The following is a 20,636-nucleotide window of genomic DNA, read 5'->3' on the forward strand; positions in this document are numbered from 1 at the left end:
TGACACGCTTTCTTGCTGATTTCTCCTCATGCCCTGACCCCGCCTTTGTAACAACCTGTAATTATCTTAGGTTACTTAGGCTACTCCTTAAGCAGGACCCGACTCCACAAGAGCGTGGCCTACCTCCCCTATTCTTTGACCCTAACGCTATTGATAACTACGCCATGGCTCATCTTATGATGAGGGCTAGCCTCCTCCCCTCTTTTTGCCCAGCCCTCCTGGAAGATATGAATGACAGCCAATTCACTAGGTGCAATCACCCTTTCCTCTCCACCACTTCTCTTCATGTCCGCATGAATCTGAAAGATTACATGCAAAGTCGCCAGTTTTTGAGCAAATCTATCCGACCCCCTTCCCCTCCTCATTCCGATGAAGACAATTAGGCGTGGCTATCATTCCACGACCTTCAAAAAAAAAAAACACACAAGCGCTTGCTCGCAGAAGCACTTAAACACCACATAGAGCACTATCACTGCACCTAGGGGTCCTCAAGTTGGGCATGCCCGGTGGCTTCGGTCGGCCGGCTCCGCTCCTAACCCCCTAGCCCTTTTTGCTTCCCCACCTCACACTTAGGGTACATCAAGGATAGGACTTTCAGACCTGTCACCCTAAGACTTGCACCACACCTCCAACAACACACGAACTAGGTCCTCAAGTGTGGGACATTACTAAGGGCTTGCCAAGGTTAGACCCATCTCCCAGTTCCACTACCATGGGCACCACGCACTACATGGAGAGGCAGACACACCCCTCAGGGAGTGCACAACTTTTCTTGCAGGTTATGTTCGAGTTTCAAGAACTGGCTACTCAGCTAAAGAAGATCACCCACGGCATCCTTTAATGACCAAAACTCTTTCCATATGCCGGACATGATACCATTACTGCTGTTTCAGGAGCTTTTCTGCATTGGAGTGGACAGACCAACGTGCTTCATGTCGCCAACCATCTGCCTGCTGATGGCTACCATGAATGAACCAAATCAAGCAAAAGGAGTACTCAGTTTAATAGATCTGCCATTGGCATAGATCTTGGAACCTCATCTTCCAAAGATGCATGCCTAACGCCTCAAGATCTACGGATCGCTTATTGATTCCACAAGCCCGAAGATTTTCAATGCAAGGTTGAAGATCTTCAATGCAGCATTGAAGACCTTCAACTCAAGGACAAAGATCTTCAAATCAAAGACACAGATTTTCAATGTGAAGACAAAGCATATCTTTGTCAAGGCAGAGTTCGGGGGGGCTTCTCTAGGATAAATCCCTCCAATACCATCCTCCTAAGGGATTGCTTATTGATCAAGCATTCCTGATCAGTCGTCGCAGAATGGAAACCATAACTGTGTGAGAAATGCCGAGCATCTTCATAAAGCCTAAAGCACGCCAGAATCTCTCCTGGTCATCATCATTAAACTCCATCACCTCTCATTCACACAATCGCCTTTGAATCAGCGTCATCCACCTACCAGTTCCGCCTAGCAGCAGACCTAACTAGCCACTACTTCCCACTGCAATGCCATGGGACTAGCACTTGGCTAGGACTGGCACTTGGCATAGAGGAGCGGGAAAATGGAAAAAAGGAAATAGCAAAAAAGGTGCAGGATAAAAGCAGAAAAAGGCGCCTTGACCGGTAACCAGACCCTGAAAATTTTAAATGTTCGGGCACGACCCTCAGAAATTCTCAGTGTCGCCCCAAGACAACAAAAGAGTAAAAGGTGCACCATTAAATATGGAAGCACTCCCGAATCCTTGTAAAAGAGTGCCAGGCTCGCTCCTGTGCAAATTATATGCATTAGTTGGGAATAGGATAAAATTAGAATGGTGGGAAATGGGAAGAAGGGCCTAGGCTACGGCCGGCCATGTAAAAAAGGGAAAAAGGGGATGACTGCCCAAAAGGGATTTAGGGTTTTGTATGTGCTTGTGTGTGCTCTTGAGAGAGGGAGTGTGAGAGTGTGAGGGAGTGAGTGTGTGTGGGAGTGAGGGATCAAGAGGGTGAAGCTCTTCACCATCTCTTCTTCTCTTCTCTTCTCTTGGAGGATGGAGCTTGGAGATGGAGGAGGCTTGAGGATGCTTGAGCTAGCATCAAGAATCGTGGAGCTACCGGAGTGCAAGAGAGAGGAGGATACTCGATCAAGCATCAAGGTAAGCTCACTACACTCGTAGGATCGACGACGCGTCGGCTAGGTGAGAGATAGCCATTAGAGCTTGCTTGGAACGCTTGAAACAATAAGCGGTCCGTGGGTCTTGGCGGTCGAGCGAAAGCTCCCACACCCCAAAGTATTCCTGGGCTAATATTAGAACGTAATTGTATGAGCTCGCTCGGACCACAATTGAAAAAGACATCTTCAACAAAAACATAATTGGCCAAGGAATTTGCAAAGTGATTCCACTATCGAGGAACTAGCTAATAAGTCACTTTCTCAAAAATATGCAACATATACGAGGCTACATGGCGGTACATTCATAGGATGGGTTCCCATACACTATAGGTCCCATTCAACTAATTGATCACTAACTGCGAGTCACCTTTCATCAATAGCCAATGGATACCGCCACATCGGGCTACATTCAATCCCATAATCAAGGCCTTGTATTCTGCCATATTATTAGTAAAAGAGTGTCCTAAATATACTCCCATTCCTACGTCGAGGTCTTTAATGACCGCACCAACACTCGTATGCTTATAGCATGCCCTCTAAAAGCTCCATCGAAATACAAAGTATAGACCCAATCTTCAGTGATAGGCCACGCCATACCTATTAGCTAACTCGTACTTATGATAATCAAAGTCAAAGTTGAAAGAGAGGATGTATGACAAGCACAATCCCTTCTACCTCACTGAACTCGATAGGAATATTTAGAAGAATCCTTTGATAATGGTGGTAGTAGATGTTAATATTCCACGTGAAAGATCCGTCTTGCCACTCAATAACCTAATAACCTTTACTCCACTAGATACTCGACCTTGATGGTAACCTTGCTCTAGATATGGGTGCTCAAAATAAGGAATGATTCTTCCCATCCGATCGCCTTGGTACCTACTGCAAGTTAAAGTTGAATCATGAAGGACCTGCACAGGCATCAAGTCTGATGTCAGCCCTTACACATGTAGTAAGGCTTCAGATTATTAAAGTTAACTTTATTTTTAAACTCTATCCCCCTGCAAGTTTGCTAAATGGGCTATAGAGCTATTCTTTCCTATATGTATAATTTTATATGGCCCATTCCATTTGGCTTCTAGTTTACCAGGAAATAGCTCACGACGAGCATCGTAGTACATCACCAACAACTGACCCTTCCAAAAATTTATATTTCTTATCTCAAAGGTCGTAAATTTCTTTCATTCTCTTCTTCTCTACCTCTTGATGTAATAAAGCCTACAATCGAATTTCATCAAGATGCATAAGAGAAATAAATCTTTCCTCCAACGCTTTTGCCTCCCCCAATGAATGATTGAGAGAAAATTGCATAGTGGAGACCACTCTATTTCCAATGGTAAGACACACTCTTCCCCATACACCAACTTGATCAGGGTGTGGTCTGTAGCGCTCTTAAATGTCATATTGTAAGCCCAAACTACCATATACAATTTCTTATCCCAATCTCGCTTACTTTTAGACACACTATCTTGGATAATCCCTACAAGCTATTTATTCGTACTCTCAACTTGACCATTTTCTTGCGGATTATATGGGGTAGTTTTATTGTGTTTAATCTTCACAGCTTTTATCAAGGCTACTATAATCTTATTCAGGAAGTGTGTCCCATGATTAGACACTATCTCCTTAGGTGGACCAAATGGCAAACAATTTGCTCCATAATGAAAGTGGCAATCTCCTTAGCATTATCCTTCACACAGTTGCTTAAGCTTCATACCATTTTGTAAAGTAGTCTTTTGCTACAATAATATAATGCTTTCACATAGTCGATGAAGTGTGTATTGGTCCCATAAAATCGACACCCCATTTTTCAAAGGGTAACGCAACTAAAATAGGGTTTAGTGGTTGCTTACGATTCTCTCTGGCATCATATCTTTGGCAGACATCACCGTGCTTGACATAACTGAAAGCATCATGGAAGATCAATAGCCACCAATATCCAACACGGAGAGCTTTTTGGGTGGTAAGCCATCTTGCAAAATGTTCCCCACATGTTGAATCATGGCATTCCTCTAGAATGAATGGTACCTCATCAGGTACTACGTATCACCGATAAATCTCATCCACACCTTTCCAATACAAGATACTTGCTATAATTGAAAAGCATAATGCTTGCTATTTAATCTTTCTCTTCTTAGACGTTGATAAAGCAGCCCCAAATCCCCCTGTAGATAGATAATGTGTTATAGCTACATACTAAGAAGAAATGGAAGTTGTATCAATTTTGAATAAACCTTCGTATCACTTCCTTCAGTCAAAATTTCCTTTGACTCCCCGAAATCCACAAGACATTCCACAATACCTTCATGGGTTAAGAGCAATGCAAAACTATTTGCAACGCTAAAAAATTTTCTTAAAATAATCAGTTGTCTTTCCCTTATGGTGGCTGCCCCCAAATCTCATCGATGAAGACTTTTAAATCCTCTAGAGAGATATCACCAAAAGTCTTATCAACTGTACATTGCCAAGAACCAGGCGCATTGCATAAGCCAAAGGCCATCACATGATATACAAAGGTACCCAAGGCAGTGATAAACGTCGATTTTAGCTTATCTTCCTCTGCAATAGCCATTTGGTTGTATCCAACAAAGCAATCCATAAACGAATAGATTTCCCTATCTGCTAATTGATCTAAGATCTTATCAATAAATGGTAATGGATAGTAATCCTTAAGCTCTCTAAATTATACACAAAGCCGAATCTGATTATTATTCTTCTTTCTGATAACAACTGGTGAACACCACTTTGTGTGTTGTACCGAAAATATTAGGCCAATTTTTCGTAGTTTTGTCAATTCTTCGAATAGCTCATCCCTTAGTTCAAAAGGCATACGCCTTACTTTTTGTCACATAGGGTGGCTACCTTCCCCCTTAGGGGAATGGTAAGAATAGCCATGCTAGGAGAAACACCTCTCAGCTTGTCATAACTCCAAGCAAAGATATTGCAGAATTCCTAAACCAAGGACACATAGTCCTTCCTTTCTTTCAAAGTGAGCATGGACTAATTTGATTGGTCATAAATCATTCATCATACCAAGGTCTAGCTCAATTACATCCTCATCTCTTATCCTCTCCTGAGCCTCTATTGGCTCATTCAAAGTTACTCAATAAATATCCTCTGTAGTGGACCCCTCGTTGGATTCATCACTTGATGACATCTCACTAGTAGTTGCATCCTCCAATGTATCTATCTCTATAGAGGGTAAAGGAACTCTCTCACTTTGAGGAGATTCAAGGTAGGCATTTACTACTTCATGTCTAGCACATCTACCAAAGATCAATCGACTAGCGGGTATATCAACCTGACAGTCCACTTGTAAGATCCATGGCCTACCTAGCAGTACTCGATAGCTAGGCCGCCCTGCAAACCTAATCACCCTAAAGTCATGAATGCATTCCACATTGGCAATGGTCACATGGACTTTACTAATGCACCCTTCAAGTTGTCTTAAATTTTCATCACCCATTCGAAGAATCGTGGATACATCTTTTTTAATTTCTAATCCTAGCCTCTCCATCAATTCCGAACTCATAATGTGACGAAGGATCGTGTACCTAGAATAGCATAATCCACTAATCTTTCATCATATGCTCCTACCATTGGACAATGCTTTTCAACATGCTCAAACCAATCATCTCCTACCTACACTATTCCCAAGGACTCCATGATATACCCACCTGCGAAGAATCTTTTAAACTCTTTATGCACTCCTAGAGATAACTTAAACAACTGCAAGAGGTTTACATCCAGCTTAACTTCACAAAGAGAACTCACTAAATCCAATTCATAATAGCTAGCAAGAGCTCTCTTTTCCCGCGAGACCATTCTCTCATTTGATCTTTGAACCAACTTTTGTGCCTCTTTCTTGGCTTTTTCCTTCTTCTTTGGCAATTCCTTATCCTTCTTGGGGTCAACTTTACACCAACAGCTTTTAGAGGCCCGCCTTCCATATCGAGGGTAAGGACTTGCGTCCCCTTATCATCTTGCATAGGATTTCCCTCGACAGGTTTTACCTTGTCTTTGTTAGCTTCTCTTCCCTTTTCACCTTTTGTAACGGCCTGTAGATTAGAAGCTTCAATGCCATTGACACGAATGGCTTCAATAAGGCTAACTCCACTACAACTAGGCAGCTCCTCTACAATAGCTCTCTCTCTTTGCAATATTTGTTTCAATCCCTTATCTTGTTGGAGATTATTTCATTATACTCAATAGTTGACTAGACCTGGCTATTTACTTCCTTGCTAGAGAGAACTTGTCTTCCTCCAACATGTATTAGCTAAGTGGCCGAACTTCTCACATATGTCACATTTAACATTTTGACAATTCCTAGGGAAATGTTGGCCGCCACACCCCTTACAGCTAAATCTTGAGGGGCCACCCTCTTCAGGGCATCAAATCCCTATCAAATTTTGCTTCTTATTAGGGAAATTGACATCAATAGTTATTTTCCTATATTGTTCGGTAATCATGTCAATATAGTGCTCATCATATCCTTAACTTCACCAAAGATATTTGAGGCACTTGACTCATAGTTGTGATCGTCTATCTGTCTTTCCATTGGCCTAACCACTTGATTAGGAATTGGCTATTGATTCCGTGGAACAACATTAGGATGTATTGTTTGGCCTTCAACACTTGGTGGAGCCATCTGACTAACCATAAGCATGGTCACATTGGGAGGAGCTGGCAATATGGGCACATTTGGAATCATGCTTCCTCTCCCATTGGAAGTACCCATGTGCATCCCTTAACCTCCATTCATTAACCCAAAGTATTTCGAGCACCTAGACTCAGATTCCAATTTTCCCTAGAGGTATAGGCCACTTGTGATTACAACTCTACCTCCTTTGCTCGTGTAATAGCTGTATCAATGTCAGCAAGAACAACACTGCTCAATTGCACCTAAATTTTAAAGTCCAACCCATGCAAAAATTATTGCAACTGAGCAGTAGTTGGAATGGAAATATAGGTCTGTAACTTATGAAATACTTTCTTCAGTTTCTTAGCATAGCCTCAAACATTCTCGTGAGGTTCTTAACGTGTTACATTGAGAACACATAGCCAATATAACTGACCTCCCCTTTCACAAGCAAACTCTCTTTGAAAGGCCGCAAAGAATACATCAATCATAAATATGGTTCCAACCTCTAGGCTATGATACCATACGTCCTTTCAAATTCATATTAAAGATCATCATCAAGTGTCCTTCATCTTGGATTTGATAGTTAAACATTAACTTTTGGAATTCATTGATATGAAGTTTCGCATATTCCTTTGCTAACCCATTAAAAATGGGTAGAGGAAATCCTAAGGCTAACAAGTTTGGTGTTCCTATTGCGATTGGCCATGGTGACAACCGGATTCGCTAAAGGAGTTTAAACGATGGGAACTATTACTCCACTAGAAGTGGGCTGACTAACTAGAAGAGGGAAAGTACTAGAACTTCATGCTCCTAAAGAAATATGTGTGGGGCTAGGGTTACTAAGACCCCTCCCTTGTAGAGATATTGGACCACTCCTTTAGGGAAATTATCCCCTAATATTTTCAGCCCGCTGTCAACCACGTTCAACTCTTTCTTGCTTTTGAAGCTCGGCTTGACAGTCTTTTGAATCTATCTCATTGCCTTTTGGCATACACTAATAAACTAGTCCCTTTTGATCAAGATTTGAAAACTGCCACTTATTAGCAGCTCTCGACAAACACACCACCTGTCAGGACCTAAAACAATCCTAACACTAGCTCTATGGCACTAGTCATGCCTCTACTACACACCTCAAACCACCCCACATGGCCTCGCAACTAGGAGCATCTAAGGGATATACTACCACAACCTCGAATATAGAACTTTGCATTTGTATGGATTGTAATCCAATGGATATCCCTTCCCACACCCCTCAAAGGGAGTCCCTACACATATTGATGTAATACACCATGTAAGCACAAACAAAGGGAGTGCCCCTTGGCTCATTGCCTTGGCCCCACTATGGCTCTGCTACACCTCAGGGATTGGCCTTAAGATGTGATGTGAACACATAAAGCACATTCAATACATACTCCACTCTTTTAATGAATCAATCTAGGAGATAATAGATAGTCCTCACTAAATATTCCCTAAGGAACGAACCACTAACCCTAGAGCTTAGGGTACCTCACACTCAATGTAGGTCATTGTTCATAAAAACAATTGCTATGCATCTAGGATGATACCATATGGTACATGCAATGCAATTTTGTATTATGTACAGTACTCAAACAATTTTATTCATTAACAATCATTGTGAAGGTACAAAAACATCCAACCTTAAGCTATGCTCCTTTATGCTCTCACATCATCCCATGATCAAAATCTTTCATCTCTGCCCACTCACTTATCTTATACATTTAACCCATGGAAATACACAAGAGGAGAGAGGAGAGAGGAGAGAGGAGAGAGGAGAGAGAAGTACTAAAAATTGATCTCTTGATAGAATGTGTCAATTTTCGATCAGATTGGAGAGTATGAAAATTCAACATATTGCTGCCCTCTTGCCTTCCCTTGATTCCAACAATTGCAAAATTGCATTTTTAAATGCAAAATTGGGGGCACCAAACCCCCCCCCCCCCCATGATTCGTGACTTTTCATTTCTTAAGCCTAACACAAGGCTTAAGGCTTTTAAGCTTTTTAAAAACTAGTTCCAACTTCAGGTTTTCACACTATGCAATGTGCTTTTTTGTCGAACACGGAGGCCCAAACAAACTCTGATTCGCAAACGGACTGGACGGTCAATTTTGTGGTGTCAAAATCTATCAGCCTAGCCTCCATCATGCACTTTCTAGTTCCCGGGCCACATAGCTGCTTTATAATGTGAAACCTTACACGGATTAAATGGAGGGTCAAACGAACTCCGATCAACGAATCGAGACTCACATTGGGTTCTTGGCATCGAATTCCATCTAGGAAAACTCCAACTCATTGATCTACAACCATTTCATTTTGCATGACAAATTGACCTTTTGCACCTCCTGGGCCACTTTTCTACTTCAAACAAGTTCTAAAATCTAGCAAAACCGATTCTAAAATCTAGCTCCCACACCTCCATTTGTGTGGTTCATAACCCATGCTTTTTGTAGATAGAAGGCAATCTAACCATCTTATCATCTACATTAGAGTATTCTACATCCTCTTGAGCATTGACTAGATTACTATTAGAATCAACAATAGCATTATCTTCTTCATCTCCTTCTCTTGTGCTTTCTTCTCTTACCTTGTTGCCTTCACCTTTATTGATTCTCCTTCTTCACCACCATCACCTGCATCACCTCTATCTCTAATACCACTATCATCATCTTCCTCTTCATCCTTGGATTGAACATACCACACTCGAACACACACATTTACCAAACAAGGAAGGATCGTTATAGAGAGGGAGGAGTCATCTTCAAAAAAGAGACGAGCCGCCATGTCACAACCACCATGGCCACCACACTACAACAAGTATGTACCAAAACCACTTGTGCAAAGCATTAATTTCATTGAGTCAAGGAAGAATATGTTGACTAGAAGGACCCCTTAATAATGCACATGTGACTCAATCTCCTCTTGGTGGGGAAGGAGTGCACTACAAGAAGAAGGGATAGTCCCTGCTAACAACATATGCACTGCACATGGATAGCCACTAAATGTAACATGTGTACGTTAAAATTTGAAAAGAGAATGAGAGGAAAAGTAAGCAAGTACAATGCTAGAAAGAAAATACAAAGAAAATAGCATTTTATTCATGCAAGATGGATGCCCTTTTATAGGCATACAAAAATATGGATAAGAGTTTCCTAGTTTAGATAAGGTTTCTAGTTAAACTGCATTCACAATATGCAAGGTAGGTATAGGGATACTCTCCCTTTATGTAAAAAACTAGTTCTCATAGCAAGTCAATTTAATGGGAAATTCATGAAATATACCATTCTTTCAAGAAATACAAGAAATACACCAAGTTTGTAAAATAGCCATAGCCAAGATAGCTAAGCTTGAAGTAATATTGCCATGGAAGGCTGAGAATCAAATATGTAAGTTGCAATATGAATATTCACCTCATGTCAAGGTGGGCCATGGTATGCACCCCATATCTTGGTGGCTAAGAGCATGCACCCTCTTAGTTGGTGGGAGGAAGGAACCTCAAAACATGTATGGTTGAAAATGGCAAAAAGATGCCTCACATGTTACATCTCCACCTTTTATACTTAACCCTAGCCTACTCTAGACTAAAGTGACTTATGCGTTATTACAAGCCATCCCGGCCTAAAAGAGCTTTGTCCTCAAAGCTAAAATTACATTGAATACAAGGATGGAAACAAGTAAGAAAGTAGAGTAGAGGCTGCATAATTCATGATAAACTCCAAAAGTTGATCTTCAATAAATGGTCTTCATAGGATAGGAGTAACTATCATGAAACCGAGAGCAGGGCTGAATAGGGTAGCTGAAGTAAAAATGCCCATAACTTCTGGCTGAAGTGTCCCAATTGAGTGTTTGAGGTGTAGATACAAAATATATAACCCAAGGCATCAACCTACACCCTCAAACCCATTTTTTGATTGTGTCAGGGCAATTTAATTCATCACAGAATGTATATACAACAAGTTGTCTCCTGTTCCAAGACACATGAAATCATCCCAAAATCAACCCGGATCATAAGTAATCCCCAAAAAATGGTTGACATCCATCAAAGTACTGCTAACCTCACCTGAATAAAATGAAAAACCATCATCAAAGCTTTCATAAATGAGGTATTATGCATAAAAGTTATTATCACCTCCAGGATCAAAAGGATGTGATAAATCCCGTCCATAATCCATAGATGCATTCATGTAAATCCATGGATCATATGGGAATGAAAGATCATCAGCATTATTGCAACACCTCCATAATGCAAGGTATCATCCCCATAATCATGAAGAAAGCCTATTGAATCATCATCATAATCAATAGGCTGTTGAAAGTCATCATCTACATGAGGTATGAGCTGCTGAAAATCATCATGTAATGATTCCATATCCTCAATGCGTGTGTTTGGTCAATTGAATCTTCTTCAGCCCTTTCATCTTCAGCATTAGATTCATTGTCATATGCATCATCTTGGGTGACTGCATAGTCCTCTTGATCCTCACTGACATATACATACTCTTGTTCTTCATTTATAGCTGCATCTCTTGGTTCTTCATCTTGGTCACTAAAAACATTTTCTTCTTCTTGTTCTTCTATACATGATTTCTCATCAACTACATGTGTTACATGTAGGGCATTTAGAGCAATTTGCCCTTGCTGCCTAGTCACATCTTCAGCAGCCTAATTTTCAGCATAGGCATCATCTTCTTGCTGCCCATGACTATCATCACTAAATGCGCAGCATCTGTGTGGTTTCTCCGGTATGTCCTTGCCCAACATATACATCTTCCATTGGGTCCTCCAAGACAAGGGCTATAGCAAAATGTTTATTCCTACAATAACCCTCATGATGAGGTAACCAATGCTCATTACACTTGTAGCATATCAGCTGCCTTTACATTTCACTCAGCTGTTGATGAGGAATAAGCTTTCTTCCAATGCCATGAGGAGTATGGAACTCAAGAACAACTGATACATTAATATGCTTTGCCTTGCATACATTGTCATGCCCAAGAGTGTTCTTCTCATTGCATTTATAACATAGGCCCTTGGAAGTTATGCTGTCCAAGATACGACTTGACAAGTATATGCCATTTACACCACTGAAAGAAAATTGACAGACATTTTCCCCATCTATCAAATGATAACCATAACCATGAGCTTGTTGTCCATGGTTTACTGCATAAGGCTGCACATAAGCATTTCCCATCCTTTTGTGGCTAATGATAAAACACTTGTGGCAGAGAAGAAGAAGTATCCATAACATAGGCATGCTCATATGCATCTTGTCTATGCATAGGGAACTGAATTTCTGTAGGAGCATTCCATTGTAGCTTCTACCTACTCATTGGATGAAGGAAATATTGATTTGAATGGAGGCTTTCCCCAAATGGTTGATCATAAACATGACTATGATTAACATGTTGTTGCTGCCCAAAAGAATTAGGGTCTGAATTGGCATAATCATCATGATCATAACCATAAAAATAATGATGCTTATAAGAACTATGCCCATACATTCCATCTTGTGCTGTATATTCATGTCTAATCATGCCACCATAATCGAATCCATAACCATTCATTGGAGTAGCAACTGATCCCAACATATGTTGTCCATAGACAATAGACATTACTTCTACTTGCATTAAAATCTCCACATGCATGAGTTTGATGGTTCCCAACATTGCTACATAAGGTACAAGCACCATGTTGTCCATAAGACCTAAGACATGCATGATTTTCCATGCAACCATCAAAATTTTCATGTCTGTCATCCCTGTAGTACATGTTGTCCATAGTGACCTGCTGTTACAAAATCAACTCTATCTTGAAAAATATGAGTTCAAATAAGGTGTATGATAGCTTGACTTGGAGCTTGGGATATCTAACATCAAGTAGAAACCCTAGTTTGAATTTAGGAATAGCAATTCCTCTCTCTGTTTAAGAATTTCCACAATTGTCCACAGTAAATTGCTAGTGAACTATTGGAACAAAATAGGCTCTAACTTGAGAAATATGTGTCCAAATGAGGGACTTGATGACTCTTCTTGAAGCCCATGATGTCTAGTACCAATTAAAGTCATGGTTCACATTAAAATATTCCAATATTTCATTTTGGAAATGATTTACTATGTCTGTCCACATTAACACAGTAAACAACACCTTGTCCCAAGTACCTAGTTGCATTGTTTTGACCATAACTTGAGAAATTCTAATCGGAATGAGGTGTTTGATAGCTCCACTGGAAGCCCACAATGTCTACCTTCAATTAGGAATCCTAGTTTTCATTATTTTGTACCTACATCCCATTCTGGAAATGAATCTCTAGGTCTGTCTACAGTAGACAACACCCTGTTTTGCCTTGTTTGAGTGTTTTTGGTACTTCTCATCCAAATTTGAACCAATACCCAATATCAAAGCACTCAAGAAAATAGGCAAGAGTTGTAGGTTACTATGGTGAGTGAAAATAACCTCTGCAAATCCAAAATTAAAGAAAATCTTGCTTGTAGGTGACCATAAGAATGCCAATGAACATGTATGTCCTGTCAATACCACTGCATACTCCAAAGTACAAACCCTTCTAAGTGTAGGACTGAAATAGATTGCATTATACATTTATTGCATTTTTTCCCCTGCATTACATATGCCCATTGGAGAGTACAACTTGGTATTGAATCCAATATCCCCATCCTTCTTCCCCAAGCCCCAAGTGCAAGCACACCACTCTAGACTTGCTTTGAAGACAGTTAATGCTGCCTTGCCAATCCTATAGTAACAGTTAATGCTGCCTTGCTAATCCTAAAATATCAAGCCCCAAGTGCAGGCACACCACTCTAGCCTTGCCTTGGAGACATTTAATGCTGCCTTGCTAGTCCATCAATATCATGTGGCGGCTGAGAACACCTGTCCTTTTCAGGACTTTTCAGGGCTGAGAACACCTGTCCTTTTGCAAGTCCTTTTCAGGACTTGCAACAGCTTGAAAAAAATATGTTGAAAATGCTTCTGGCAAGCCAAACCTTGCTCAAACAAATAACACAAAAGCCATAAAACCTTTTATGCTTATCACATAGACCCAATCCAAACAAAAATTCCAACAACAAGAACCACCCAACCAAAGAAGTCATACTTATAGTCACTGTTTCTTTTCATATTGTCCTGACCCTTGGAAAAATTTCAATCAATACTTTCAAATGATGAGTCAAATGCAACTTGCTGAGCACTCAATTGCATTTGAAGTTGTTGATGGACAATTGATGCCTTTGTAGACATCTCCAATGCCTTCCTATACAAAACATTATTTGGTTCCACATAGACATCTCCACTGCCTTCCTATACAAAACATTATTTGGTTCCACATCCAAAACTTGTTGAAAACATTCTTCTGCCCTTATGAAGTGCTCATTTCCCTTGTTTGTGTCTCTGTTAATAGAAATCCCTGTGATGCTGTAGGATCATAGAGATCTGGTGGATTTGAAGGGGAGAATACAAAGAGGCAAGCTCTCCTCAGGTAATGCAAGGGAAGTGGGCAAGTATAATGACGTTGACTTTAACGTTGATGGGGATACATGATGATGATGAACCTGGCATCTGGTGATGTTGAAGCTGGAGATTCAACAGGTCTTAATGACCTCAATGATGGTGATGAAAGTGAACCGATCAATAGGAGATTGAGAGTTGTGGAAGTTGAAGAATAAAAAGAGAAAGTACAGCAAAATGAAGCTATTAAAGCAGAGGGAGTAGTTCGTGGTGAGCGATCCTCACTTCTCCTACCTGCACTTCGACCCTTGCTTCCAGTGCTCCTTCAAACGCAACCTCAAGATACCCTTGCTTGTACAAGGGCCTTTCAATGGCGAGCTTCTACAGGTGAGCCTACTTCAGCCTCACTGAATTTGAGCCAAGTCGATAGCAAATGCTATCAAATGCTGCGTCTTAAGCATTATCGGACTTGCAATAGTAATTATGGTAGACAGGGAGCCCTTCGATTCTTGATTCCCTCTCCCACAACATCATTGATGATGGATTCGATCAAGTCCAACTTATGAAGTCTCTCCACTAAAGGATCCACATTGATCTATGCTTTAATCTTTGTTGTTCACCAAAGATTTGAAAGACTCTGCACACATAAGCTTCTCGCAGAGGTTTAATGGTGTGCCAGATACTTCCACCACCAATTCCATTTCTTGCAGAACATTTTCCATGGACAAGCCTGGTGAACTCTCCAGCTTAGGCAGAGTCTCTGACAGGTTCTGCGATGCTCCTTGCAGAATTTGGATAGGTGCAGGAATCTTAACTTCATGTTGATTTGCCAAGGGAAGAAGCATAAAACTGTCTTTCAAACTATCTCCAATATTTTCTTGTTAGGCTTCTGTACCATTATAATCACGGCTTCTAGGAATGGCTTTCAGAAAGGATGGTCGATCGAGTGTTTCTTTTGAGTGTCAAAATGGAGGAAGCACATGTATTCTTCTGAGCTTGTCCACCATAGTTGTGCTTATCTACATTCCTGTCCTGCATGAAGTGATTGAAGCAAAACCACGATAAATGGTGCTTGTTGGCAAGCTTAGTTGATAAAGAAGCGTGTTATGGAGTATCGTTGCAAGATAGAAGCCATAGAATCAAGGTAAGAGCATGGCTTTCCATGGAATCCATGAAAGGAAGCTTGAAGAGAGAGAAAATAAACCCTCTTCTGCAAAAGTAACTCAAGTTTAGTCTCCACTAAAGACTATAGCCTTCATTTTGTCCACCTTACCCCAAATTTTTGGTTAAAATTTTGGTCACGACCTGCTAAAATAGCTGGAGCTCGCCATTATCCACTGGTTAATGCCAAGAACCTCCATCTTAATCACAGTTTGTGGCATATCTCCATGTCTGACCATGGTTATGGAAGAACTAACTCCTGTGACTAAATTTTAACTGTGGTTTTCACTCCCTAATCACTACAACTAAATCTATTGCATGAAAATGACTTCTGACAGGATCTAAACTAATGCTCTGATACCAATGTAATAAACTAGTTCTCACAGCAAGTCAATTAATTCATGAAATATACCATTCTTTTAAGAAATACAAGAAATACACCAAGTTTGTAAAATAGCCATAGCCAAGATAGCTAAGCTTGAAGTAATATTGCCATGGAAGGCTAAGAATCAAATATGTAAGTTGCAACATGAATATTCACCTCATGTCAAGGTGGGACATAGTATGCACCCTATATCTTGGTGGCTAAGATCATGCACCCTCTTCGTTGGTGGGAGGAAGGAACCTCAAAACATGTATTGTTGAAAATGGCAAAAAGATACCTCCCATGTTACATCTCCACCTTTTATACTTAACCCTAGCCTACTCTAGACTAAAGTGACTTATGATTTATTACACTTTATTGATGGATATAACAATAGGTTAAACTAATTAACCTCGTTAGAGTGACCCTTTGCAATCCCACAAATACATATCATGTGTTTGTGATTTTAACACCGCCTTCAAACTCATGACGTACATAGCTTTGTGCATGTCCATCTTTTGCAATAGTTTGGTCATCACACGACTTATCAAGGACATATCCACTCTTAAGTAGCTTAGAGGCACATTGGCTTGTCTTCTTGAGATGATCAATGGCATTCTTTGCTTGATCACTTATGGCTAAAAGGTTTGGATGGTTTAGGGGACTTGGGTTTTAGATAAGATGACTTTAGCAAAGGCTGATACAATTAGAATTTACAAGGGTTTCATGACATGATTTGAGAGAATTATAAAAAAGGAATGCACACTTTTTGAAGATCCTTCATAAGTTGAAACATCAAAATGAGCCATCTTAGCTTCCTTCTTCTTCTTCTTCTTAAAAGTTATGGATAATGCTTCATGCTTTTCTTCTTCAACTTCTGTTTCTTCCTTCTCTACTATAGCTTCATCTTCACTTTTTTGGGAATTATTCATGAGAATCACTTTTTGAGCTCACTTTCTATGAAAATCAATATTTTCTTTATGATTGAGCTTGTGACAAAAGTCACATATAAGGGGTTCATTGTGTATGATCTTACTCTTTCCTTTGTATTTTGATTTGGTGTAGAGTGCTTCATGTTTTAGAGTAATGTTGTTGATCCCTTATTTTAAATTAAATTCCAATCTCTTCTCCTCCTCAAGTAGAGATGTCTCTATTTCCACCAGCTTTGGAGAAGGTATATTAATTAGAGTGATGGCCATATGGTCATACTTTCCAGGAAAATACTTAATTAAGGCACACCAACAACAATGTCTTCTTCAACTTTAAGTTCAATCCATGTAAGTTGAGTTAGCAAGCCTTTCATGTGATTGAAATGAGATGCAAGAGAAGATTGAGATTTCATTTCTTCAAAAAAGAATTCAATTAGCAACTCAAACTTGGAACTCTTGGATCACTACCATCATTAAGATGAGGATCAAAGACATTCTCTCAATCTTTCTCATGCATATCTTAAATAAGAAGATTGTGAAGAATGTAGAATGCAATAATGTACTTCAGCACCATGATCTAGGTCAACATTAATGTCCCTTGTGATGCATCATTGATCTTTTAGCATTCCAAACACATGTTGGATGCACACTCCTCCCTTTGACAACAAGTGGCACATGCACTCAAAGGGATCCCTCATAAATATTTGTAGACTACAATAATGTACTTCAGAACCATGATCTAGGTCAACATTAATGCCTCGTGTGATGCATCATTGATCTTTTAGCATTCCAAACACATGTTGGATGCACACTCCTCCCTTTGACAACAAATGGCAATTGCACTCAAAGGGATCCCTCATAAATATGTGAACATATCATGTGAGTTCAAAAGAAGGGATTTTTAAAATATTATTTTTACACATTTTTTAGATATACAAGTATAAAGGGTATTTCACAAATTGAATAGAAAAGGGTTGTGTTTTATTTTGGGAAAATTCAAAAATATTGGTATTTTTCAATAGGCCTTGAATGCACATGATATAGAGGGTTTACATATAGTGATCCCTCTGAGCTATTACACAACTTCCAATGTCCAATACTTGGTGGATTGCCATCCCAAAAAGGATTTATGAGATGTGCATGAATCTCACACCCTAAATCTACTAAAAGATAATGTAGCACCACATGCATACCTCAAAAGTTGAATATTGGTTCTTATACAAATTACTTCTTCGTGAAGTGCCTATAAATTGTATAGGTCTTCCAATGCGCAATGTCATTGGTTCTACTAGGAGCCAAGATGCAAACATCCCATATGTGCTTTTGTGCATCACGAATTGCATGTACAAGGATGGAGTGGACTAATGTTACATGTGTTGAGCTAGGGTACATTTGATGTTGGGCTTCCAAGGAATCTTGATCTGTATGCCATCAATTGCACCACATACATGGGAAAATAAATTTATGGTCCAGAAGTCTACAATGATATTTCCTATATTCTCACCTAACAAAACAATTTGAAGATTTTCCTCAGTTTAGTGGTGCAAATATCAAGCACAACAATGTGAGTACAATATTTGCACATTATCTACTCACCAATATCAAAGGTGCCAACAATGTGGTGCGAGGAGTTGTTGTGAGTCAATCAATGCTAGTTGTGCTCTATCGTGCTTAATGGATATGCAAGCAATATCTCTATCACCCTATCTCAACTAGTGACGCTACAACTATTGCAAAAGATATTTGAAGGCATTGTTATCAAACATGACTCTTTTCTGAAATAATTGATTATGTGAATCAAGCTCATAAATCCAAATAGATTGTTGAACATTGAGCCTAAATGTGTGTTGACTTCAAAAAACCCACCAATTACAAAAGACTAAGGTGGAATGAGGTATCTTATTTTGCAACAATTGGAAATAGAATGAAGACATATGTAATATCCAAAGTAGAAGTGTAAAAGAGTTCAAGGTATTTTTTGATTTGAAAATCTCCATCAAGCTAAGAAAATGATAAATTTAAAGGAAGCAATTCAAATAGGACAAGGAGTGGGAAAAATTTTAGAAGGAAAACAAAATATGGATGATATGCAAAAATGAATAATGGCAAGTAGGGCCTTAGCAGGGGCATTGGAAAATAAAATGGGTAATAGAAATCAAAGATTAATTTGTATTAAGGAATAATGATAACCAAGGGTGTTGGAAAATGAAACCAATAATAGATAAGGTTAATGTGGATGTATTACAAGCAAAAGTGGCAATGCATCCATGGAGTGTAGCAAATTGTAGACCATGGATAGTGAGGTCAAATGGAAACTATCTCAATTGAAGTGACCATTGCATTTTCCTATTTGAGTGAAGCACACACAAGGATGAGTAATGCATGTTAAATAAATGTTTATAATGAAAAATAATTTTGGAGAGCATCCTGACTGAATGAGAGCAAAAAAAAGCTAGGTAAAACTTTACATTTGGACCTTTTTAAAGCTAGATAAAGTCCTCTTATGGGTGTGATTTCTTTTCCTAAGTCTTTTAAGAAGCATTCAAATGTTGGCACATAGCTCTAACCAATCTTCTAGTAGTTGCCTCCATAGTGCCTCCCTTGAGAAGGCCCTTTTGTTCCTTTCTTTCTAGATCCATGAGATCATGATTTCATGCAACAAATTCTAGCCTTTGAGAGACTCTTGATTAAGATTAGCCAAACCTCCAAAAAACATTATATTTTGAATGATTGATTAGTCAAACCTCACAAATTGGACCCTTCTTTTATTCCACACTTATGTTACTTGCTTGCATTTCCACAATAAGTGGAAGGTGCTTTCAACTTCTCTCTTACATAATAGACAAAGTAGAGATTTTTCTAGTTTACCTAATCTTTCTCATGTGGAAAGTTTGTTGGAGAGAATCTTCCATAACAAAAGATCAATTTGTGTAAACGGGATGGCTCTCCACACTCTTTTGATTCACTTCTTCCTTGTCTTAATTTTAGCTCTTGGAAGTTTTGATTTCCAAGTTTGACTAAGTCTAGATATGTACTATTGATCCTTCACTGCAAAGTCTTCTTCTCTCTTGAATTTCCATAGGATTTACCTATAGGTGCTATGAGATTTTTATTTTTTTTTGGTTAACATGGGGTACTATCCTGGATGTTGGCCAATATTCTCTTTTTTGGAAGATAACACCATCTAACTAATGGCTTTTCTTCCACTTAGTTGGAACCTAGTTCTTATCTCTTCTTGTGGAAATAGATCCTTCTTCGAGTTATCCCACATATCTTTCTAGTGTGTGAAACCTTTCTGCATCCATTTCTTTGCCAAGCAATGGATGTATCTCCATGGCAAGGTAGGAGGGTCATAAGCTTTGTTACAAAGTAATAGAGACTACTTCAACAATGAGCCTCCCCTTCTATCCTATGGACCAAAGTAGCTAGATGATGTGATCACATCAATTGATAGATTGGCAATTGCTTGGGCCACTAACGATGGTGGTACTTTGATCTATTTACCTACAAGTAAGGGGTCTATCCAATCCATGGATGATGGGGTTCCTCCTTTTGGTTTAGCCATGCTTAGCCCATCCTTCATCTTTATATTGCCTAGATCTATAGTTAATCCATTCTTTTAATGTTGTTGAAGAGTGGGCAACATGTTTTGTCCTGATATTTGCAAGAACAAGTCCTCCATGCTCTTTTACTATGGTTATTGAGACCATGCTATTGATCTCTAGCATTTACCAATGTCTTTTTCCCACAATATGGAGATTAACTCTTGGTCCATTTTTTTCCAGAAGGCTATACTAAAGCACAAGATTAGGGAGAGATAACCAAGCATTGATGATAAAAGAATCTTTATAATGATTAGTTTATCCCCAAAGAAAATTGGCCTCCACTTTCCACTTGATCAACTTGTCCTT

Source organism: Lygodium microphyllum, chromosome 19 (genome assembly GCF_053477565.2).
Source record: "Lygodium microphyllum isolate KBCC chromosome 19, Lygodium_microphyllum_v1.1.10, whole genome shotgun sequence".
In the NCBI taxonomy this organism is placed as follows: domain Eukaryota; kingdom Viridiplantae; phylum Streptophyta; class Polypodiopsida; order Schizaeales; family Lygodiaceae; genus Lygodium; species Lygodium microphyllum.